Genomic DNA, 26299 nt, shown 5'->3' on the forward strand with positions numbered 1-26299 from the left:
CAGATCATTTCACGATATTCTTTCCCAGCACAGCTCAAAACCACAGAAGACCGATATACAGTACGATTGTCTTGGATAAAGAAAATTGCTTGACTGCAGTGGCTGGAGCTGACTGGCAGTCGATTATGTTATTGCATGATCCTCAACAAGCGTCTTCATAGTTTTAATCGCTTGTGACCTCATTACTTATTCCGACTCAGAAATAACAACGTGTAAATAAAAACTGGCTTCGCCACAGAAACTTTGGCTCACAGAGAGCCTTCTAAGAGCACTGCACAAAAAAGAAATCTGCACAAAAAATTAAAAAGGCAGCCTTGAACCTTTTGCTCGGTGCAAGAAATATAAGAATACCTTGTCTGCGCTATTAAACACAGGAAAAACAACTTATCCTGAACAAAAGTTTCTTGAGTGCGGCAACAATATGCAGAAAAAGTGGAACATCGCTTATTTGTTTTTACATACTATGGGTCCAACCTCGACCAAGATAGGAGTGGACACAACATCAAACTTGTGGCTTACACAGACCAGCACGACCAAGATACATACAGTACAGTAGAATCAATAAAATAGTGTTAACTAAGTACCATCATAAAATGCAGGTGAAGAATTGCAGGTAATAAAAGATTCCATTTATGTACATTATATTTTCATATGTTTAGCAAGGCAGACGGAAAATTGTTCTCGGGACATTGCATTTACAACTTTGTTTGGCAGCCCATTCCATTTGGGCACTGTTACAAGAAGAAAGGAATGTTTAAATCAGTCCTTGCGAAATTTCTCTATTTGGACACGTTTACTATGTTTATTACGGCTTATGAGTGTTCTTGTTTCGTTTATGTATCGCTCTTTTCTCATACGCCCTAAGCTATTAATGACGCAATAAAAAAGTTTGTAGCTTTTCTTTTCGCCTCTGAGAAAGGAATGGCAAATCAGCTTTCGCATAAAGGGGTGTCAAGGAATCCAGCCTTCGGTATTGAGAGAAAATGAAAACTTTTTGTTTCCCTTACCGACAACGTTATCGATATGTTTTGCCCAGCTGAGGTTTGAAGTTATGGTCAGGCCGAAGTATTCGTATTCATTTACCCGCGAAGGAGGACGACTACCTTGCAAGGCATATGCGTAGTGAAACGGCTCAGCCTTGTGAGTAATCGTCATGCAGACTGTCTTTTGCGTGTTTAAGGTCATTGACCATTGATTACACCAGTTCTGTATTTGAAATAAAATATTGTTTAGATGCATTTGGTCCCTATTGGATTGAATTTCAGTACAAAAGATGCAGTCGTCTGCGAATAGCCTTACGTTTAGCGGCTAATCTTGAATCAGGTCATTTATATATATATAAGAAATAAAAGGGGGCCAAGAACTGACTTTTGTGGCACCCCAGACAACTTCACATAAACGTGACTTCTTTTCTCCAATGCCAGCATACTGTTTACGATTGCTGAGAAAGTCCTCCACCCACTGAAGTGCGCAATTATTTCTGAGAACAGCTTTTAACTTAATTAGAAGTTTCCTGTGATTAACCTTATCGAAGGCTTTTCTGAAACCTAAAACCAAGCATCTATCTGACCCCTGCCATCAATTACTTTATAAAAAACATGCACACATTCCATTAGTTGCGTCACCGTTGATAACTCCTCCCGCAACCCGTGTTGATACCCACTAGAATAACTATTGCGATTTAAATACTCGCGAATGTGTTATTAAATATTCTCTTGGAATTCTCATGTACAAACTTGACAACAATCTAATCTCTCTTCCTCTCATATCACAGTGTTATCTTGTAAATGCGAACATAACCCGGTTCGCATTCAATAACAATATTGTCCTACCTAAAATATGCAACAATTACGGGAAACAGCCATTCATTTCTCATCAATTGCTGTCTGGAACCCTTTACCGATAGAACTAAAAAATGCTTATTCAATCTTCAACTTTAAAGCACAATTTAAACGATTAATTCTTAGCAAGGAGCCGTACATGTTACTAATTCGCTTCCATTTCTTCCTGCAAGCGTTCTGCACTGCCTCCTAACCTTCGTTCTAATTCAGTAACTGTATATATGTCGATAGTCCTTTTTAGCTGATTTTATTTCTCTCCCATGTCCCTGCTTTAAGTTGTATCCCATATGTATATATTCAATTCTATATATTTATCTGACGTTTCGTAAGCTTTTAAATATTCTACTCGATGTTTTTAATTAGGAGGTCCCATTACATTATGACTCCTGGACCTGCTCCTGCATGATATGCTCAAGTTATCACACGTATAAGCAAATAAAGACTTCTTCTGATTCTGAATATTAGGCCGTTGACATATAGGACAAAATTTTCACACTCCGTAAAAGCGATATTGGAATATGGTAACTAACCGACACCGCGCCTGGTTTCCGAAAATAATCTGAAAGACTGCAGCATGCAAAAAACGAAGTTTAATCGAGCTGAAGAGCCTTGCATACGAACATGCATTGATAAGTTGAGAGCCATGCACACAGACTGAGTGTGGGAAAGAGATCCTGGCTTGAGGGGCTGTTCAGCACGGGCTACCTGCACGTCCTGCTGCAAGGCGTTGCGAACTATTGCATGCTTCTTTTACTCAACAGCGTTAAGATACCAGTCAGAGAGGAAACCACCGTACTTGTTGGTGTTAGTGCCGTGAGTCTGCATTAGGATCTCAAGAAAATCTTGATTGGTAGAACAGATCGTGACGTCATTGGTTCAGATAGAACAAAACAATTGTTTGAGTACAGTTGTGGTTCCGAACTCGTTTTATGGCTCCAATGTCTTTATCACATCCAAGGATATAAAATAGTTTGCTGAAAACAAAATCGCGGTATTTAGTTTGGATTCCAAACAATGACACTTGTGTGGCAAATCGCGCATGGTACCGCTCGGCTATTGAGGCATGTTCGTTCGACTTGTATAAAAAGATGCCTTGCGTGCTTTGTGGTGTATCCGGTTGTCTAGAATTGCTACTGAGGCATGCTAATAGTATGTATAATTGCAGAGAAATACTAATTAGGAATGTGCCAAATAACTATTAACACTGTCGGCCATACGGCTGGTGATAAGGAGGTGCTTAAGTTTGCCCCTGATTTTATCTTCTTCCTTCACGTTCGTGTTACAGAATGTGCAGTTTAAGGTTCTTATGCTTGTTTTGTATGGTCTAGTTATCCTTGTGGATGTATGTGCATTTGAGGAGAAGACAGCGCGCAAGCACGCGTGCCGCGAAGTAAGGAACCATCGCTTGTGCCATTCTTCTTTACTCGTTTTGTGGTTAGACGCTAAGCCTTTCCCTTAGATGCATTAGCAATTACAGCCCAAAGCTCTTCCCTTCTCTTTGATCGGCATAGGCTTCTATTGTATTGTATTTTTACCAGTAAGGTCCTGTGCTGATGATGCACCGTTGCTACCAAATATTTTTTAGTGCAAAATATTTTAATGGTGGCCGCCAACTGCACTCGAAGTGTGCGGTTTTATACAAACCACAATCCTCCCGCACATGCCTGGGATTGCCAGCTCGAGTCGAATCCAGAACTTCTATGTAGTGTCGCAGGCCTTTTCTAGGGCCAATAATAGCCGAAGAAAAAGAGTAGATTAAGGCATACAAATGAATAAGAAAATGAGCGTCTCCAAAAAAACTGAAGTATCTGTAAGACTTTCACCTGAAATCTTCCTGTAGATTACATTGATTTCGAACAAAATGGTAGGTTCCCGAGCACTTTTTTATTACCAGCCCTGTTGACCGTGTACGAAGTTATGAGTCCTGATCTACGGTCTCTCCCCTACTTAAAACGCTCTAAGATGAGCTTTTAAGAGAACTCGTCAAGGCAACATGGCTATAGAAAGGGGATTCTAGCGCCATTTTTCAATGTAAACGCAAACACTGCTCATTTTTCATATTGTATTAGCAAAAAGATCTCATATTAGCAAAAAGATTAGAATCTCGAGCGCAGTGACTTCAGAATAATCTGCGAACATAGCGTGGTACCTCCGATCAGGTACATCCTGAAGCTCGCTGTTTAGCGTCAGAGAGAATTACATTTGATTACTGTATCCTGAATATGCTGTAGCACATTTAATTTCCACGTTCACTTGCGAGAGTTCTTTTCTCTCCAGCGGCTTTATTTTTTTTTTTCTCAGCGTATGGATAATACTGAAAAATGCATAATGGCTGTCGATTATACTAGCAATTTTTTCGGGAGTTGTCTGTAAACTGCGATTCTGCATTCTCTTGCATGTGAATGAGGCAAATTGTTAAGATTTCATTATTTTACCATAAAGGTTTTCTACTTTTCTTTCAAAGAAACTGTTCCTTGGCCCTGTTAGTCTTGGAGTGCAAATTCTGAAGTTTCGGGTGTACACGGAAGAAAACAAAGTCCAATATCTCCTTACAGTTTTCACCGGTTTGAATAATTTACTTCTCTGGGTTTAGCGAGCACATTATTTGTTTTACAAAACGAATAACACTTTAAGCATACGTAATAATGATACCGAAAAGATATGGACGACAAACATTTTATACGGCATTCCGAATTGTGCCCCATTAAAACACAACGAACGGTGAAGGAGGGCACGAACTGCTCTGTCCATCTCGTTCATTGTGTCGTGTCTTTGATGCGATACAATTCGGAAATTATCGCCACAAGCCCAAATTTTCACGGTGCATGTCAGGTCGTCTATGCGGAGTTCTGAAATTTCTTTAGTATGGCATTCCGACTGAACGCCGACCGAATGGCTGTGTCCGGCGTCATGGTTTATTGCTAAAAACTACTAATGTGTATAAGCTGACGGCGGCTGGTTGCTTCGAACTTCCCACTTAAAATCTGTAAATTCTTTAGTTGAACATAAATCAACGTTTACAGGGCTAATTTTAATGCATAGCTTGGAGAAAAATATCTACATTTGTCTCTATCGAGCAGTCACCTCCCATTGAATAATATTAGGATATTCTGCACCTTGGCCAGGGTAATTGTCCCGATGACCAAGAGTAGTTGCACTATGTTTACTGCTTCAGTGATTCAATTTTAAGCTGTAGATACCCTTTTTTAACGCATGATTGCCATTGTGATGAGCAAAAACTTCGTCGAAATTTACGCCTTTGGCAGGTTCGTGGTTCGGAGGATGCTATTATATAGAGAGGGTGCCGTGCGTTCCAGACAGAACGCTGGAATTGAATGCTTCGGTGACAAACAGCCAACTTCTCATACAACACATGTCCCTTCTCATGTCGCAGGCTCACTTGCATCGAGTTGATAGGACCCGCGCGGGTGCGCCGCGAAAAAAATCGCACGACGGCCTTAAACACTTGTGGCGAAATATCTGCCCGACTGTAGATCGCTGTCAAAGCTCGCATTGAAGTCTCGTGCTGTGGAGGCAGCAGAAGGCAACGGTAATGGTGGAATGTCACCTCCCAGGCGCGTGTTGTCTAAGCGCCGGGTGAGAACAACCTCTATAGAAGCGGCACGAGTGTACCCTTTCTTGTACCGTTCGATTTTGTATACTGCACCTCAGGCCACAGGGTTTAATTCTTCCCCATCATCTTGGTTGTCTCTGGGGTAATTATCTTGCTAAGGCGACAACTCTTTGCTCCCGTCCCGGCGTTTCGCGTTGGCGTAGTAGTGGTAGTAGTAGTAGTACAAGTAGTAGTAGTAGCTTAAGTAGTCATGGTCGGCGTAACCGGTGAGTGGTTTTCATGGGTCCTCTAGGCAGGTGGTTACCATGGATGGTATGACAAAAGCTGAGGTATGCGCCATTGGAGGGCGAATACTAATCGACCTTTATGGGAACTGGTAACCGGGGCGGAGGAGGCCATGAGTGAAGAATACGAATGCATCATTGGAGAGGAGTGGCCACTAGACCTCACCAGCGGGTGGTTATCGTGGAACAGGAGGTAAGGTGAGTGTGAGAAATGGCCAACCAGAGTGTGGTTGCCAAGAGAACCACCAGCCGGGTGGTAACCGCCGAAGAAAGACGATATGAAGAGAGCTTAACAGTGCGCAACCAGAGAGAGGTTGCCACGGGAACCACCCGAAGTGTTGTTACGGGTGAAAGAAGGGAGGGGAGTTAACATGGAAGACAATTACTACGGCGAGAGCGGCATGCGTAGCCAGAAGGTGTTTACCGCGGTAACAACCCGAGGGATGGTTACGTGGAAGGAGAGAGGTACGAGAGTGGAGTGCGCAACCGGAAGACGGAGTCCTTTCTGAGGGTGGCTACCGCGGAAGTTGGATGTATGGCGAGAGCGGAGGAATGCAGAACGGGAGAGTGGTTGCCCTCGAAGGAACTTCGAAAGTGGCTACCATGGATAGAAGAGGTGAATTAACCCTTCGACAGCTGTCTCCCAATGTCGTGTTATGCATTGGGGACCGTCCTCTTGGGGACGCAGCGCTGTGGCCGAACGCTGCGAGACATGCAACCACCGAATTGACTTTGACGACACTATTGTATTGGAAACCGAAGCTAACCCACGCAGGAGGCCTCTACTCTGGTCTTGGGACATCCAGCGGACACGGTAAAAATGTCAATCGCTCCCTGCGGACACTTCCTTCTTCTTATATCCATGGTTTGCGGCCGCAGGGCCGGAAGTCTTCCACACGAGGGCTTTAAAACCAAGCTGCGCCTCGCTCGTAGTCACACCACGAAGAAGGGACACAGCTGGTCCCGAAACGTCGTTAAAAAATTAACTTTGCGGGCGTCAGTAACCTTTCACCTAAATTAATTTTCCCAACCAGACAGACTTCTGTCAAATGTTTTCGTTTGAGTCTGAGGTTTTATCTTGCGAACTTCCACCCTCCTTGTTTGCGCTCGATATCTCTTCCGGAGTTGTGCTTTTTGTCGTCTTGGGTTATGACAAGTGGCGATTTCGTAAATTATCTGCAAAATCACGCGTTCCTCGTTACGCAGATACAAATACCGCGCGGAACCATCAATAGCAACCTTGGGGCAGTGGCCGAGAGGTTTGGGCTTGAATTTCGTACCCAAAAGGCTATGTTAGAATCTCAATGAAGCCTGATATTTTTCTGTGTATTTCGCTTTCAGAAGTATTCCAGTGGTTTTGTCGGAAAGAGAGACAAAAATGTGGGCAGAATATAGGCGAAAATGTAACCATTCCATCCATAGCCGCATTAAACGCGTAGAGAAACCGTCATGCAACGTGTTTCGTGTTAAGGAAAACAGTTTTGGTAAGAATACAGTCTGTTGGAATCAAGGAGCAGACCAAGTTGAAGCAAAAAATAAGGAGATAAATGACTAGCAGGGGTGATGTTTCTCGTACGTGACTGTCACTACTTCGGTTAGATGCGGGCTAAATAATTAGTGCGGTATTTATTCCCATATGCGGAGATCCCTAAATTCGTAAACAGGAAAGAGTAGAGTTGAGCGTCTAATGTCGCAAAGGCACGCAAACTAAAGTTCTCAGTTGCCAACACGGGGTTCCGCTGGCCGTCACAGTAAATCGCATATCGCATACGAATCTTCGCAATGAGAAACGCGACAAGCTTGTATGGCACACCAGCGTGCTCTGGCGGTCAGCAAAAAGACGAGCATAAAGCCTCGATAGATAGCAAAGCACCTTCTTTCGTTTGTCATTGTGCGGGGTTCTGTTTAACCCCTTATGTCCAATGAAATGGTACGCGCTGTTTTCGCGTCATTCAAATGCGAGCTGATGTACAGCAACTGCACATTACAGAACTGTAGCTCCCAAAGAGTAGCGCTGAAATGCTTGTGAACGCTGCCCTCATAAAGAACATAATGGGAGAGACGTAAACGGTTTCTGGTGGATTCCATCGGGTGCACTGCTGGCGCAGTCTGGCTGTCGACATACAGCGCGAGCCACCGCGATTTGGCCGGATGACAGGGGGTCCCCTTGCGGGAATTGTGACGACGGAAGAGGTTTGTGGCAGAGTGGCTCCTATGCCAGAAGCTTGGTTTGTCGTACCACTTGCAGCCGTTTCTAATGTCGCAGTGTACTATTCATTCCACGGTGTGTTTTTGTTTTGCAACGCTGGAATGATAGCGCCCTTTTACATGTTAGGAAAGAGCTGCGGCCTTTGGAGCCTAGGCCTCTTGGCTTCACTGGTACGTTTTGTATTTTGCGCTTTGAGAGGTTTCGTTCTGGAAAATAAAACAGTATTAATTTGTAGTGATCCTTCGAGTGTGACATGTAGGTCGAGACCATCGGTCTCGGATCCGTTCTGTAGATGCGCCTCGTTAAAATGTTCGACAAACTCCCTAACCGTCACCAGACTCACCGAAGTCGTACATTTACCGCTGCAGTCGGTTTCAAATACCTTTGCGCAAAAAAAAAGAAAATTAAAAAGTTAAAAAGCTACCTCATTCCTTCGTATGTTTTTCTACTCCCTGAGGAAGCCCGATAGTTTCTTTCTTTTACCGAGAATTCCATAAAGAAAATGCAGTCCTCGAATACAACACTTCTCAGAGTTGGTGTCGCATGCATCGTCTTGAAATGCTTAGAACATTAAACATAATCAAGCTATCTTCAAAAGAGGGAACACAAGAAGTGCATCTGACAAACGTAGGCTAACAATGGATGTTTTATTGCAAGAAGGCCAACCATGCAAACCAGAAACGTATGCGTATCAGGCACCCAAAACACCCACGTGGAACGTAACCTAAAATTGAGAGGATTAGGTGCAATGAACGCGAAATGAATTTTATTTTTTTATTGCGCTTCAAGTTTTTCGTTTTGCTTCTGCCTTTCCAACAGTTTTAAGGCAAAGCATATGCCAAGGTCACTGTTTTTGCCAAAAATCGACGCGGTTTTGTGGCCTGTAGATTATTGAAAACACTTTAAGATGCTAAGAGAGAGCAACTGGAATGGGTGTCAGTGTCGGCATTTAAAGGATGTAAAATGTTTCAGAGCGCCGCTCTTAAGCACCCGTTCGTAGATTGAGCCGCGTCACGTCCGTCGCTGTAGCGGAGCTCGCGCTATGCATAGCATTTTTTTCGTGGTCTTCAACGAATATTGCTGTTGGACTAACGTACACATTCTCGTGCGCAGTGCATTGCACATCGTCCTCTTCATCAAGTAATGCTAATATCTAACTAATGGCGCCGCCAGACTTACCGACGACGCAGCAAGGCAAAACAATGAGTCTACAGAGACAGGGAGCGCTAGGCTTTCGCGGCAGCCGGTCACTCCTCGTGTTAAACTACAACACACTCTCGCAATGTGCATTGTACGTCATCGTTTGCGATTGTACTAATATACAACGCATCGTTGTCTTCGTGAATAAATACTAAAATCGAAATATTATCGTCAGAAGACGTGCCGATGGCCAGCAAAGCAAAACAATGAGCCTACGGAGCTGAAGACACATTTAGAGCTGCTCTAAAATTTCCGTTTAGGGAGTACCGTAATCGTCCTTAGAATTTTTTTTTCAATCACAGAGCAGCCTCAATTATGACTCCCACTATAAATATTATTGAATTGTCATTGTTGTTCTGCTGTCCTGAGGCTGTAATCTTTTTAAACCTCAACAGAAAATAAAGAAACAAAGCTTTGTGCCCTATGGGTTACGTGCTCACCTCGCATTCTAAAGGTCGTGGGTTTGCCCGCACCTAGGGAAGAAATTTTATTTTTCTGCGACACCACGGTAACGGCAATTGGGACATTTAGGACATGTACTGGTGAGCTTCGTTGCCGATGGGCAATGTAGTGCCTTCGCGGTAAAACTCACTCAACTTTCCGACAGCGAAAGTATAGGCAAAATGTTATGCTTCTTTTATTCCTAAACGCACCCACCGGTTTTTATAAGCTTAAATTATTAATTCGCAAGCGACTCTGACTGCGCTCACAAAATAGTCACATCCTGAGCGTTTAAAACGGAAAGCTTAGAGCATGTCTTTTTCGACTCTGTTTTTTTCTTTTCTTAGTACAAAAATCTAGTACAAAAAAGCGATGGCGTAGAGGTAGACCAATCGCCTCGGTGGAAGTGGGCAGGGCAACAAATGCCGGTCGCGCGCAATTCTTTACCGGATTAAAAAAAGAAAACCTCCCAGTGACGATGGAATTGCATAAACATGCCGCATTATTAACTTCGAATACCTACTTATGCAGGGATGCACCCTTAGTGCAAGCTCATAAAATCCTAGGAGTCTCATCTTTGGTTCACTATTCCCTTGGCATTCTCGTCTTTAAGTTCACAAAAGGTGAGCTTCCCATTCCAAAAATCAATAGTATCCAATTTCCTAGACGAGATTGCATTTGCTTGTAATGCCAAAACAATTTCTTACTACTGAAGCCTAGAATCAACTGCTGCAAATTCATACTACAAATTTGTGTCTCATTTTGTGGAATTCATTACCATTTCATTTAAAGCAATCATCTCATATTCATGCTTACAAATGGTCGCTTTGGGACGTTAAACCCCATAAACCATAAACCATCATGCTTACAAATGTAGATTTTGTACTTTTCTTCAATCGCGATAAACAATTGCTTTCACTTCTAAGAGCATCCGGAGTACTCACGACATTTATTTCCTCTGCTTATATTTCTATATAACCTATACCCAAAATATGTCTTGTTTACAGTTGCATCATACTGTATTCCAGCGTGTTTTAAAAATTACTTTACTTAACCAGTTTCAGCTGCATCTTCGAAAAACGTAGCGCGAAAAACAAGACACAGGTAAGGTGAAGACAGGACACGAGCGCTTTCTCACGACTGAATTTTTTATTAGGAAGAATATCAGAATATATACCATAGATATGGAAGCGAAGAAGAAAGAAGGGAAAAAAACAAAATAACAACTAAAAAAAACAAGACGAGGAGATAAAAGGCCGGCGATGAAAGCAGGTGCATAGCATAGCAACATAAAACACGTGCACTGTTACTTGACAACCGATTGGAGGGACACAATGTCACTTTTTGTTAAGGCGATGGATGCGTCACTAATACACCTTCCCCCCCCCCCCCCCCTTTCGCGATATAGAACGCTTCAATAATCTCTCTTGTACGTTGATCATATGCTCCGTCAAGTACTACAGTCTTATCGAAAAGGGGGCGACATTTACAATCCCTGCAATGCTTCGGTAAATTTTCAAGAGCTGTTGGCGTTAAAGAATTTCTGTGTTCGAACAGCCGGACATTTAGACAGCGCCCGGTCTGCCCTACATAGTATTTTTCACACGAAAGAGGAATCTTGTAAATCACCTCTTTTTTACCTGCTTCCTCCCCTGCTTCCATCGCCGGCCTTTTATCTCCTCGTCTTGTTTTTTTTTAGTTGTTATTTTGTTTTTTTCCTTCTTTCTTCTTCGCTTCCATATCTATGGTATATATTCTGATATTTATATTTATTTATACAGAATACCCCTAAAGGCCCTCGAGAGGGTATTACATAGGGGGGGGGGGCACAGGCAATTGAACAGAATAAAAAAAAACCACAAATATAAAACAAACAACAAAAGCACAAATAAGACACTATGCATGACATATAAGTAAGCAAAAGAATCAAAAGAATGGCAGCGCGGCAAAGAACGAAGATTACTGCATTATTAAAATTATACAAACAAAACACTAATACAATTAATCTTTTTAGTAACAAACCCTGCAAAAAAGGAAGCCATGAACAAATAAAATAACAATGTATGCGAAGAGTTAAGCAGTAGTTATTGAAGATATAAGTTTAAAATATTTAACAGGATCAGTGGTGGTTGCGATATGTGAAGGCAGAGCGTTCCAGTCAGATATTGTGCGTGGTAAGAATGAATGCGCATAGATAAATGTCCTGCACGTGAAACGTCTAACTTTAAAGGGATGATCGCGGCGGTCAAAAATCGAAGTAGGCAAAGAAAAAAAGTCGTTATGAAGTGATGGATGATGATAAAGTTTATGAAAAAGTGACAGTCGTGGAATTTTACGGCGGAGACATAAATCCTGGAGACCTGCGCGTTTCTTTAAGGCTGTGACGCTGGTGTTACGTGAATAATCGGAGTAAATAAAACGAACGGCGCGGTTCTGCAATGATTCAATGTTATTTATTAGGTAAGATTGGTAAGGGTCCCAAATAGCCGAGGCATATTCAATTTTAGGTCGAATTAGAGTGGTATAGGCATGAGCACGGAGGTGAGGAGGAGCATGCTTTAGGTTATGTTTTAAGAGACCTAATGACCGATTAGCAGATGCAAGCATAAGGTTAATATGGTGGTTCCATGCTAAGTCTGAATGAAGGTGAAGTCCTAAGTACTTATACGTGGTGACTAGCTCGAGTGAGCTATTATTTAAGGAGTATGCTGTTTGAATTCGAGACATTCGGTTAGTAAAAGACATCAATTTAGTTTTTGAATGATTAAGTTGCATAAGCCAGGTTGAGCACCATGCTGTTACTGAATCCAGGTCAGATTGAAGGGATTGGCAATCGGTGTTAGAATAAATTTTGCGATAAATTACACAGTCATCAGCAAAAAGTCTGATATGGGAAGAAATGGAATCCGGTAAATCGTTGATAAATATTAGGAAAAGTAAGGGGCCAAGCACACTTCCTTGTGGGACGCCAGAGTGTACTTGGCTGAAAGACGAATTGTGGTTATTGACAGTTGTAAATTGAGACCTGGAAAACAGAAAATCTTTAACCCATGCAATGACAAGAGGGTGAATATTAAGCAGTGCTAGTTTCATTAATAACCGGTTGTGAGGTACTCTGTCGAAAGCTTTAGAAAAATCAAGAAATATGGAGTCTACTTGAATGCCAGCATCAATCGATGAATGTATGTCTTGAATGAATCCGGCAAGTTGCGTTTCGCAAGAGTAGCCTTTACGGAACCCATGTTGATATTTAAAGATAATGTTATGTTCTTCAAGATAGTTAATTACCTGCGAGTGAATTACGTGTTCAAGAAGTTTGCAAACAGTGCTAGTTAATGAAATGGGTCGGTAATTTAGTGGTGAGGAACGATCGCCAGACTTGAAAATTGGCACAACTTTAGCTAGGCGCCAGTCCAGCGGAATCACGCCTGATGATAGAGATTGTGAAAAAATAGCGGACAAGATGCGATGAATACCATAAGATGAATTTTTGAGTATTTTGTTATTAAAGCCAAGGTGATCTGATGCTGATGTTGTTTTAAGCTTCCCTAGTAAGGATAAGATACCGGTCTCACTGATAAATATTTCGGACATTGATGTATTAGAAGTGCTGACAGAAACAGGAGGTAGAGGGAGATCTTCACGGGTAAAAACGGATGTGAATGCGTTATTGAAAAGTTCGGCGCATTCGGCCACTGGAACACTGCTGCCTTCCGCGTTAGTAAGAGTAATGTCAGGATGATTAGCGGGGTTTATTATCTGCCAGAACTTCCGTGGATTGTTTTTTAGCATTGCCGGTAGATCGTGTGTGAAGAAGTGCCTACGTGCAGATATCAACTCAGACTGATATTCCTTATCACATAATTTGTACCGTTGCCAAGATTCGGAGTGTCTGTTCTTGTCGGCTTGTCTGTAAAGGCGCTTTTTCTTGTTATTAAGGCGACGTAGATGCCTATTAAACCAAGGTGCTGTGTTAGTGCAGGGGATACTGATGACGGGTATGAATCTGTCAATGAGAGTAGCAAGTTTCACGCTGAACAGGTTCCAGTTCGTTTCCACGGAGCGTGACGAAAAATCGTGAAGAAAATGATCAGCAAAGACTGACAACTGAGCGTTTATTTCGCCGAAGTTTGCTCGGTTGTAGCACCTTATTTGTTTAGTACGAGTTACCTTTTTATGGGGCACAAAATTCAGGTTGCCCGTGATTATGGAATGGTCGGAAAGGCCTTCTAAGAGCGCAATGTTGGAGCAAAGGTAAGGATCACTTGTCAAGATAAGATCGAGAATATTGGCTGTAGTGGCGGAACGACGCGTAGGTTCAGAAATAAGTTGTTGCAAAGAGAAATCGAGACAGGACTGGAGGAAAGCCTGAGCTTCGGGATCATTGGCAGGAGCTGTTAAAGACGACCAGTTAATAGCCGGAAAGTTAAAGTCACCAAGTAAAAGTAAGCTTGAATTCGGAAAACGACAAGTAAGATCGCTTAGTAAATTAGAAAACTGACTTGCGAATGAAGAATTCATGTCCGGAGGGCGGTAAATGACGCCAATGATGGCGACCGTGGGACCACAACTCAACCGTACCCATACCGATTCTATGTACGACGTGACCTCGATAGGCACAGCAGTGAGCACTTTACTGACAGCCAGAAGGACACCGCCACCTCTACGGCCCGTGCGGTCACAACGAAATATGTTGAATTCGGAGTCACAGGCGAAAATGACATCATCAGGAACCATGTCATTTAACCAAGTCTCGGTAAGCGCGATGACCGAGGAGCAGCATGAATCAATTAAAGAAGAAAGAGCTACGTTTTTAGAAAGAACACTCCTTATGTTAGTGTACAGAAAACTGACATCGTAATTGGAGCAACGCTGCGCGTTTGTCCGCCCGGGTGGTTTGCCAGCCACTTTACGAGAACTGGAAGGGATGCGTCAGGCAAGGGACACGCGCACTGCGCTACTGGTTTGATCATCCCAGAAATACGAGACACCATTGATAAGCAGTTTATCAAAAGACAAACGGACCTTGTCACCTTCTTTCTTTACTGATATCCTTCCTAATAAAAAATTCAGTCGTGAAAAAGCGCTCGTGTCCTGTCTTCACCTTACCTGTGTCTTGTTTTTCGCGCTACGTTTTTCGAAGATGCAATTGCTCCGACTAGCCCAGTTTAGCTTACTTGTCCAGCTGCATCCACTGCTGTTTGCATGTTGTCATTTCTGTATGTTTGTAACAGGAGGTGCTCTGTGCAGCCGTTGGGTCTGGGAGCTCCCCCAGTGTTAGTCAAATATCAGTACGCAGTGATTGGCTGATTATACTGAACGGATTCTGATTCGGGTATGGTCTGATCACGATGACGAGAACCGACAACGCACTCCCTGACCAGAAAACGATGATTTGCTCACCCTAGTTTTGTCCTTAGCGTCAATATCCTCTATCAAGAAAAAAAACAGTTAACCCTTGGCCCTGATTCTCCAGCGACTGCGAAACAACTGACCAAGAGGGCACTTAAACCAGTGACGTAGAGGAGGACTAAGATGCTACCTAACTCCGGACAGGCCTCCGTTGTAAACTGAAGCTGACAACGTAAAACGCTAAAACCTTATTCAGTGTGACTAGTCTAACTGGTCAGTTCGAGGAACTAGTGAGTATTAAATGCAATGTCACAGGGTTTACTGAGGTGCATACAGTATTAATGCCAATGCTATTCACTACCTGTTTACAGGAGTTACTCTGGGGTCTGGAGTGGGCACAGTTGGGGATAAGAGTTAGTGGAGAGTACCTAAGCAATTTGCGATTCGCTGATGACATTGCCTCGCTAAGTCACTCAGGACATGAACTCTAAAGCATCATCAATGAGGTAGACAGGCAGGTCAGATGGTGGCGCTAAAAATTAACATGCAGAAAACCAAAGTAAAGCTCAACAGTCTAGAAAGAGAACACCCGTTCGTAATTGGTAGCGAGTTGCTGCAAGTAGTAAGAGAATATGTCTACTTAGGGCAGGTAGTGACCGCTGATCCGGATCATGAGAGGAAAATAATTAGAACAATAAGAATGAGGTGGAACGCACATAGCAGGTTCTCGCAGGTCATGAATGGCCGTTTGCCAATATCATTCAACAGAAAAGTATACAACAGCTGTATCTTACCGGTACTCACCTATAGAGCAGAAACGTGGAGGCTAACCAAGAGGGTTCAGCTTATGTTAAGGACAACGCAGCAAGCTATGTAAAGAAAAATGATAAGTGTAACGTTAAGAGATCGGAAGCGGGTTGAGTGGTGAGGGAACAAACGACGGTTAACGACATCCTAGTCGAAATCAATAGGAAGAAATGGGCTTGGTCAGGGCATGTAATGCGAAAGCAAGATAACCAGTTGTCCTTAGGGTAACGGAGTGGATTCCAAGAGATGGCAAACGTAGCAGGGTGCGGCAAAAAGTTAGGGGGGCGGATGAGATTAACAAGTTTGCGGGGATACGGGAGCGGCAGCTGGCTAAGCATAGGAATGATTTGAGAGATATAGGAGGTGCCTGTGCCCTGTAGTGGGCGTAGTCAGGCTGATGTGATGACGACTATAACAGTGGCGCGGAGCGTTATTCAGATTCAAAACATTTTTCATCAAATGTGTCGATTTTCGCGCCCAGTCTTTTGTGGATATGCCGATGCGACCCATATGCGCACGGCCACAGGAGAGAGGTATGTTGTACACGATTGGGGCCGCAGATCCAACAAGTTTTTTAGCTATGGCTCTCTTTCTCTGCTCTTCTCAATTCTACAACACAGACTAGACAGGTTTCTGTTGCAGATAATACTAGTCACAGCTTGCCTCTGACCTAATTTTTTCGGTTGTGGTTATGTGAGACGGCATGAATATAGGGCGTAACATCGTTTTTTTACTAAGCAGGTTTTGCAAACGCGTGTATTTCTATCCTTCATGAGGAATTGTCGAAATTGATTGATTGATTGAAGACAGCTTTAGTTCCTCAATATTCTTAGAACGTGTGGGTGGGCCGCCTAGTCCGGTAGTCCACTGGCTGCTGCTGCTGCGCTGGCCCTCCCCACCAGCCAGTGCTGATGATCAGGATCATCACTGAGCAGAATAGCCTCCCAGTGCTCCTCTGAGGGGTTTGGAATGGGGTCACCTAAGGGATTAAATCGGCATGTCCACACCATGTGGTAGAGGTTAGCTGCCTCTACACAGTGTCAGCACTGCGGAGAGTATAGTGTAGGGTACCATTGATGTAACTTAGCTGGCATTGGGTACGTGTTGGTTTGTAGTCTCCTAAGGTCTCTCTGGTTTGTAGTCTCCTAAGGTAGTCTCTTCTAACTTATTGAGGGATTTGTGTGGTGTTGGGCACTCCTTTCTGGCTTTTCTGTATGGCACAAGATTGTCAGCATACACTGCTAAACCTATTAGGTTGCAGCTCTATTCAGGGTCATCAGGGGGAGACGCCCGGTATAGAAGAGCTCGGGCATGCCTGTGAGCGGCTTCGAGAATCGGTTGCTAATCTACGCACATGCATGGGGGAATTGTTTCAGTCGAAACCGTGTGTTTCAAGGCTATTTGGTGCGTCTCCATTTTGATAGGCCAGCTTGACCGATGAGACAAGAATGTAGAGGAGCACACAGCACACAGCCGCTGAAATACAGCGGAAGTATAAGACTTATTCACTAGCGTCTGCTACGGCTTAACTGGAGCATTTAGTGCGAGCCACTAAGTCTGGCAGTATGGGAATATTTGAAAGGTTCAAATATCTAATCGAATATCACCCTTATCGATTCACTAAGCGATAAAGTAGTAGGATTCAAAATTATTAGAAACTTACGAATATTTTCCTGTGTATTCGAATAAATTTCGAATTGTTTTCTCATAATTGGTATGAAAGAGAACCAAGTCATTTCCGACATTTTTCTCGAAGGCAGCGCTTACTTCGACCCCACACACCGTGCTGCCATAGTCTGTCTAAACGCTTCAGGTCGACGTGTGACTGCGACGCGCTCCATTCCCGTGGAAGCATTCGTACTGCTGTCCTTGTTAGCCCCGCTTCCTATCCCGGAGACCACTTCTCACACCGTGTCACAGCTCACACGCGAAAAAGGCATCAAGTTCACAAATGTGAGTTGAAAGCTTACGTCTATTGTTGTGCTGCACGAATGAAGCAGCAGAGCGAGAACAAGACTGCAAGACATACAAAGAATGAGTATAGAGGAGCTATTGAAAATTGTATCATATCAATGGACAAGATGGAATAGCGATTATGCCATACTAGCGCACTTGCAGAACCTGAAGTCAACGGTGACTATAGACTTGGCACAAGTAGATTCTGCTGACACCTAACCACTCTTGAATGTCATAAGATAGGTGCATTCGTGTCAGTGCTGACGCCAATTTAAGAAACCACTACAGCTGCTTGTTCTGAGCAACGCTCACCATTGTTAATTAAAAGACTAGCGCATAAAACTAGGACAAAGACAGAGAAGGAGACAGGACGAGCGCTAAACATCAACTAAAGGTTTACTACACCAAACATGTACTTAAAACACTTCAGTGGCACATGCGCACACTGCGTTACAAAAAACTAATCAAGAAGTGGCAAACTGTTTCGCAGATACATGGTTTCTTTCCTGGTCAGGGCAAGTGACGTCGTGCTTACACACTTGTCACCTTCCCTCATAATGTGATAAGCCTCACAAATCTCGCGACCTAACCTTGTGCCTCCCCTACCAAGCACACACGTGGCATCAAACGCCGGCACGCACCCGCACCGCTTACAATGCGTAGCCAAATGGCTGCCCCCCGCCAATGAATCCACCAGCGTGCGATGCTCTCGTAACCGTTCATTTATGCAGCGTCCAGACTGTCCCACGTAGCATCTACCGCATGAGAGGGGTATGCGGTATACAATGCCAGCAGTGCACGGAACGAACTTGCACACGTGTTTTATGGTGCATACCGGTTTCCTCTTCTCATTGACGGCTTTGCACATGCGCACCAGCTTTTCGGGGGCGGTGAACATGACGTCCACACCGCACTTCCCTCCAACTTTCCTCAGCCGGTGCGAAAGCTGGTGCACGTACGGTATAGCCGTACGCCTGAGCCTTTTGGCACTTTCTCCGGCGGCCACGCCAGGGCGGCCACCTGCCCTGACTTCCTTCAAGAGGCATTCCGCCACAGCCATCACTGTGTCGTTAGGGAAACCGGCCTTCTTCAACCGGTGCACTTGCGCTTGCAAGCTGTCCTCAATCTTATGCTGGCAGGACTTCTCGAGAGCACCCCGCAGGCAATTTTTTGCAATCCCCCGTTTTACCAATTTAGAATGGGCCGAATTATACGCTAAAATTTCTTTTTTTTTTGTGCGAGGCTGGTACGACCAACAGATGTGCCCAGTGCCAAAGAACAAACTTAGCTCGAGGAACTGGAGGCACCCGTCCACTGGAACTTCATGCGTGAACCTCAGCTTGCCAGAACAATCACCGAAAGTCTCTAAAACACTTTTTACAACCTGTGGTTTGTCGCTCTCGTTGTTAACATGCATAAACACAATAAAGTCATCCACGTACCTAAAACACTTAACACTCACTTAAAACACTTAACACTTAACACTTAAAACACTTAAAACACTCACCATTGTACCATGTTATTCCCCTTGTACACTGCATTCAGGGGCTGGTTTCTGAAGAAACGACTAGACTTGAGCAATTAGAGCTCTCAACGACCCTCCTGAGGCCTGTAAGAACAAGATTTGAAGGTAATAGTGTACGCATATTGCCGCGAATCGTCCTAGTGATAGATTTTTTTTGTCATTCTTCAAAGCTGGCGGCACGCTGCTTTGTTGCTTTTTTTTAGATTCAAGTGATGCCCAGATTTGTCTCGATTGATCGCATCTAGGAAGAGCCGATTCTACCTTGCTCCAGAATGTCCTAGTAACTTTCAACGCTTTATATCGAATGTTCGCTATCAGCTTTAGAAGTGCTCGGCCGAGAGCGGCGGGCATTTTGTTCAACTTTTGGATGATACATATCTTTGGATGAGCTAACCAAAAAATATGGAAATAGAGACACTCTCCTGCGTTGTTTCCATTTAAACGTTCAGTCTCTACAAAACAAAACTGCTGAACTTGAGTGCTTGTATAATAGAATACAGAATTGCTTCAATGTACTTACGTTTACCGAGACCTGGCAAGCTCATGAAACGGATGCGTTTTACCTTCCTAACATGAAAACATTTTATGTTTATAGAACCAAGCGGCGTGGTGGGGGCGTATCTCTTCTTGTAGAAAATTCGTTACAAGCCCGTCCATTGGCGGACTTTTCTGCTTTTACAGATAGTTACGAAATTGTGTGTGTGCAGGCAAAAGATATCATTATTGCAGCATGCTACCGTCCTCCAGATGGCAATTTGTGTGCCTTTTTGAGTTCCTAGATAATATGTTAACATTTGTAAATGAAAATCATTATAATGTCATTATTGGCGGTAATTTTAATATTGACATGGCATGTAATACCTCCAGGAAAGTTTAATTTGAAAATCTGCTTAGTAGCAATGCCTGCTCAAACCTTATAAATATGGCTACTCGGTTGACACATACTTCAGAAACTACTATAGATTTGTTCCTAGCTAATTATGATATAGGTTCCATCACTACACCTATCCTTACCTGCTCCATAAGTGACCATATGGCAATATGTTGTAAGGTTGACACTAATCCCTTTAGTACAACAGAGAACCCTGCGATGTTTTCTCAGTTGGTTTCACAGAAAACACTAGACTCTTTCCATACAGAGTTAGAAACTTCATGCTGGGACTACATTCGGAACATTGCTGATGCAAATGCTGCATAGGAAGCGTTTATGGGTCGCTTCTTATGTATCTATAAAAAGCATTTCATTCGTAAGGAACGCGTAAAAAAACAAAAAACTTGGATGACTCGTGAACTTCATAAAAAGTGCATAAAAAGTTCGACTTTTCAAAAAATTTATGAAGTCCAGTAATGAGGCGGACATTCTAGCTTTTAAACGTTTCCGTAATGTTTTAAATAAAGAACTGAAAAATTGCAGGGACACCTACTACTTTCGTTACTTTTCTATGTTCTCAGGTAGAATGAGTGAATTATGGAGTAAAATGAATGCTCTTATGGGACATGGGCAGGAAAAAGATTCTGTAGTAGAGATTATAAATGACGGAAAAACGCTGAGAGCGGACGCAATGGTTAATGCTATTAACGAGTTCTTTGTTAATAGGAATGTGACTGCACGCCCTTCAGGAAACAACACAATGCAAGGTACAGCTAATAATAATACTTTTTTCTTAGAACCAACCGACATTCAAGAAGTTTTGCTCTGTGTTCGCAAATTTGAAAAATTCGCGTAGCTGCGACGCTGACGATGTGCAATTTAGTCCAGTGAAATATGTCCTTGACGTTATCAGTCCCATACTAACCTACATATATAATCTTTGCCTTTCAACTACAGTTTATCCAACAAAAATGCAAGTGGCTCGAGCGATTCCGCTATCATATCTGCCACAGATATGATAGTAGTAGTAGTAAAAGACTTTTAATCGACCATAATTTACAGGCCGAGCATTTCGACCGCCTGGGCGACCAGAAGCCGCTGTTCTTCTTCCCCTTCAGCGCCAAGCCAGTCGAGCCAGGTGGTGACGGATAGAGAGGGTGGGGGAAAGGATCCCGACTGCTGAACAGCCGGGCAATAGAAGAGCCAATGGGCCTGGTCCGCATAGTTACATCTTAATACAGCGCGATACACAGGACGAGAGAAAGAAACAAGAGACGACACGAGCGCAATCTCTTGTTTCTTTCTCTCGTCCTGTGTATCACGCTGTATTAAGATGAGTCCGTTCCAACTTGCCCAGTTTTCTGTTCTAGTTAACCGCATAGATACAGGGGCAGTTGGGACAGGAATGGTCCGATCGATAGCGATAGAGGAAGAGGCGGGACGGGGGTGATAACTGCATTCATCTGAATGTGCCGAAGAAGGCGAGACTCCGGCACCGTGAGTGATGGATGAGGTGGAGGGTAAAGGCGTTTGTCCAGGCGGAGCTCAAGGTAGACCTCTTTTATGGTGCGGCAAAGGGTGAGTCTCCCACCGTCCTCCGAGGGCTTGGGCCAGGGGATCAACGCTGCCCGGAAAAGTGTGTCGCGGGCGAGCTGATGGGCCAGCTCATTGCCGTCAATCCCTGAATGCCCAGGGACCCAGCGGAGGAAAACGATGGAAGGCTGCAGTGCGGAGACCGCTCGTTCGACCTCCTGTTGGAGAGAAGGGGTCAGGGTGCGTTTCTGTATGTGGTGTATAGCGGCTTGTGAGTCCGAATAGACTGTTTACTCTTGGAGAGAGGGAAGGAGGGAAAATGACTGGAGGGCATGCGCAATGGCGAGGACCTCGAGGGACAATGCGTCTGGAGGGTGTAGATACGGCCCGCTGGTGTGTGTTTCAGGAGCAGGGAGGTGTGGATGGTACAGGGCGTAGCCGCAGGAACCTCGAGGAGCCACGAAGGAGGCATCCGTGTAAGCTACACCCTGGGTATCAAAGAAAGGGGAATGGTGCTGTGCGGCCGCATGACGACGTCCGGCGTGCAGGACGGGGGACATGTTGGTCGGGAGGGGAAGGATACGAAGATTGGGGGCGGGAGTGGGAATAGGAGAGGTAAACGGGGAGATTGGAATGGGCGAGATACCCGCTTGAGTCAATAACCACTGACCCTGCCGGGTAATGGAAAGCCGGGCAAGCTGCGTGTCACGATGGAGACTGAGAAGAGAACGAAGAGGATGGAAGAGGCCTGTGGCAAAGAGCTTAGTGGTAGAGGTAGTGATAGGGAGGTGGAGAGCTACCTTGTAGAGGCCCACAAGGGCAGTCTCGTGAGCGTTAAGTTAAGTCTGAGTGAAGGAAGCGTAGGGTGCAAAGTACAAGACGTTGTTGAGGGCCAGCGCGTGGGCAACTCGGCACGCGTGAGCCTCGTGGAGACCAGAGCGTCGAGTGACCACGCGCCACAGGAGGTGAGTTACAGAGTGGCAGGTGGTGACAGCGCGGTGAAGGGATTGAACTTTCTTAGCCGCATGCAAAGGGAAGCCAAGAACTTTGCACTGTGTAACGACAGGAATGGGATAGCCAGAAAGGTAGAGAGAGATGAAGTGGTTGTGTTAGCGCTGGTAGGAGGAATGGTTGAGAAGGAGAAGCTCGGATTTCTCAGGAGCAGGAGAGAGGCCAGCGGTGGTGAGAAAGGAGTCGATGAGATCTAGGCCACGTTGCAGGGTGTCCTGTACGTGACCGGGAGAGCCAGATGAACACCAGAGAGTGATGTCATCGGCGTAAAATATATGATGCATGTCGGGAATTTCAGCTAGCTGGGAGGCGAGAGGGGCCATAGCGAGATTGAAAAGGGTAGGAGAGAGAACAGCACCTTGAGGAGTGCCACGGGTGAGGTGGTGTGGGTTAGACAAGTGGGTATCTACTCGAAAGCGAGCCACACGTTTAGAGAGGAATGAGCGGATATAGGAGTACATGCGGGAGCCACAATACAAAGAGGCGAGTTGAGAAAGGATGTGATCGTGGCAAACACCGTCAAAGGCCTTGCGAACATCGACCACAAAATCGTAGTATGGCTTCCAAAAACATCGGTCGACAGAACTGGCACTTATTGATCAAAATGAGTACATTTGGCAAAACTTCGAGTATAAGAACTACGTTCTGGGGATTTTTGTTGACTTTACACAGGCTTTTGACAACATTATTCACTCTATTATTTTTGATAAATTACGTCACTACGGTATCCGCGGACATGCACTTAATATGTTAATTAGTTATCTCTCTCATAGGAAACAATTTATCCAAGTAAGCCATTTAATATCTAATCAGAAAGCAATAGTCGCAAGCGTACCCCAAGGAAGTATTCTTGGTCCCTTACTCTTTAATTTATACATTAATGACATAGTATGTATGTCATCTGACCTGAAGTTTGTTATATATGCAGACGACACTAGTATATTTGTGCCTGCATCTTCTTGTGCTGGCGCATTCATTAAAGGAAACATAGCCTTAAAAAAGTTGTAAGCTTGGACAGAAAGTAAACAACTCAATATTAATACAAAAAAACAAAAGCAGTAATTTTTCACCCCAAGGGTAAGAAGCTATCTGCCGATTACGATCTTCTATTTAGAGAAACAAAGATTGAGTGGTCGAAATTATAAAGGTATTGGGCGTTTTCTTTTCCAAGACGTTGCAATGGGATGACCACGTAAACCATATCTTGCAGAAATTATGTTCTATAACAGGTATACTCAATCGAAATCGTTATGTCTTTCCATTGTCTGCGAAACTAGCCATTTGTTATGCCTTATTTTCTTCCTATATAAACTATTCTCATTTAGCCTGGGCCACAACAACCGACAAAAACCTCAGTAGTCTTTAAGGATGCAAAAAAAAAAAGTTTTACAGATCATTAATAATTTGCCTAAGTTTCACTGAAATAACCTTATCTTCAGAAATCTTAAGGTCATTCCAATAACTAAAATGTATCATTATAAACTCCTACGCTAATATAAACTCAGCATCAAGGAAAATCAAAGGCTGTTTTTGGACATATCGAACTCAGAATTAATAGGCAATGCGGCCTATAATACGAGGACAACAGACCGTTGGAAAGTGCCAAAGTGCCGTACGAACTATGGGCTTCAGAGTCTTAGGAATAACCTGCCTCGATTACTAAATGAACATATTAAAGCAGAAACCGCAGAAACGCTAAAGCAGAAACTGCCTGCCCAGGGGATCTCCTTGGAGAAGCTTGCTGAGCTGGCGGACTCCGTCATGAAAGTTTCCTACTCCGGAATATCTCTTGGCGCAGTCTCGCAGCCTCCCACGCCGCCATCATCTCTTTCCTCCTGCGTGGACCTTCAGACCCTCCGTGACGACTTCCAAGCCCAGATCACACGGCTCTCCTACCAAATCGCCGCACTGTCGACTTTCTGCTCTCTCTCACCTTACCGTCGCCAGACTCCGCCTCGCCGACGCAGTGCTAACCCACCTCTTCAAGGCAGCGAGTGCTGGTATCACCGCACCTTTGGTGAAGCAGCGCGTCGGTGTACCCCTCCCTGCTGCTTCCAGGGAAACTTTCCACGACACCACTAGAAGCGGCAAGTGGTGTGACCCCAGAGACCAGCAGCTTATTCTCCATTCGCGACCACAAATCGGGCCACCGTTTTCTCGTCGACACCGGTGCACAGGCGAGCGTCCTCCCTTGCAGCTTTACATCATCACCTTCTCGCCGTACTGGCCTATCGCTCCAAGCCACAAAACTCACCCCCATCGCTACGTACGGCGAACATGCTCTTAGCCTCAATTTGGGCCTCCGACGTGTGTTCCGATGGGTTTTCCTCGTCGCGGAGGTGCTCTACCCAATGCTCGGAGCTCATTTCCTGCGCCACTACAATCTGCTGGTTAACATGAACACCAAGTGTTTCGTGGAAGCCGCGACGAACCTCTCTGTTCAGGGCCTCTGTCTTCGAGAACCGCTTTCCAGTATACCCAGCCACGGCCGGACTGAATGCAGCGGAGCGCGCTCTCTCTTGGGGCCTGCGCATTCGCCTGAAGGGCAAGGGAAAATATTCTCAGCGCCTCGCGCCCCCGCTCGCCGCGTGAGGGCGCGATGGGCCTACCCTCCGTTAGGGTGCCTCGATGCCTGCGGCGCTGGCATCGAGGCACCCTAATCCTCCGTCAGCTCGCCGCGTAGCCGTCGGGCCATCGTAGCAACAGCGTGACGCGAGGCTTCAGCGCACGCTTGTTTGTTGCAAATTTCGAGTTTTTGAGTACTCCGAAAGTGACCGGTTTGTGCGTCACGAGCTTGGTGTACATTGACCCTTTTCCCTTCAGCGGCTATGCGTAGGCTTCTGAAGCGAATGCGTTGTACAGCGGGGGACAGAAGCTTGCGGCGCATAGGACGTGATTGACCTATTCTGTATGTGATGCCTCACATACCGTAAACCAGTGCCTCGTTGAACTGTACATCGCGCGATGGTGTACTGCTGTGTTCCTTTTTGTAAGTCTCGGTCCGGTAAGAGTCCCGGAGTTTCTTTTCACCAATTCCCCAGTGATAGTGAACTGTGTGCTAAGTGGCAGAAGAACATTTCGAGGGAAAACCTGGTGATCAATGACAAATATGCATCTACTGTAGTTTGCTGCAAGCACTTTCGTGAGAGTGACTATGATTCTAGGTGTCGCATTAGGAAACTGCTTCCAGGGGCTGTGCCTACTGTTTTTGAAGGGTACCCCTCCTACAAGGCACCATGCGCGAAGAAAGCTCGGAGAGATCCCACAGATCGAGAACCTGTGCCTCCGCGACGCCCAGTCAAGCGGAAAGCAGACACAGAAGATTCGGAGCATGATGTTCACAGCCCAGCCAACGATGCCCCTGAAAAGCGCACGATGCTCGATATAAGCACACAAACGAGGAACGATGCCACTGAGTGCGCAAGTCGATACCTCGCAATGATCGGGCGACTTCGCTCGCAGGTTACTTATTACCGTTCAAGGTACACGAAGGTCTTGCGAGATCTTACAGCTGAAACGAAAGTGGTTGAGTACTACCGTGCCAGCAAAAGCCACTCTTCACTAAAGAAGATAGTGGCGAATGCGCAGGGAGGCGACAAAAAGGCATCATTTCTCCTGCGCCAAGTGGAATGTTACGAAATGCAGAGGCCATGTTACCCAGAGGAAATCATTCTCGAGTGTGTGATTTGGCGATT

At 44.7% G+C, this 26299-nt stretch overlaps 1 pseudogene; it reads right to left on the reverse strand.

Annotated features, from left to right (window-relative positions):
- Positions 1-21116: 21116 nt before the first annotated feature.
- Positions 21117-26299, reverse strand: part of LOC149327904 (uncharacterized) — a 54873-nt pseudogene continuing 49690 nt past the window's right edge.

Source organism: Amblyomma mixtum, chromosome 10, assembly GCF_055824585.1.
Source record: "Amblyomma mixtum isolate Tamu chromosome 10, ASM5582458v1, whole genome shotgun sequence".
NCBI lineage: Eukaryota > Metazoa > Arthropoda > Arachnida > Ixodida > Ixodidae > Amblyomma > Amblyomma mixtum.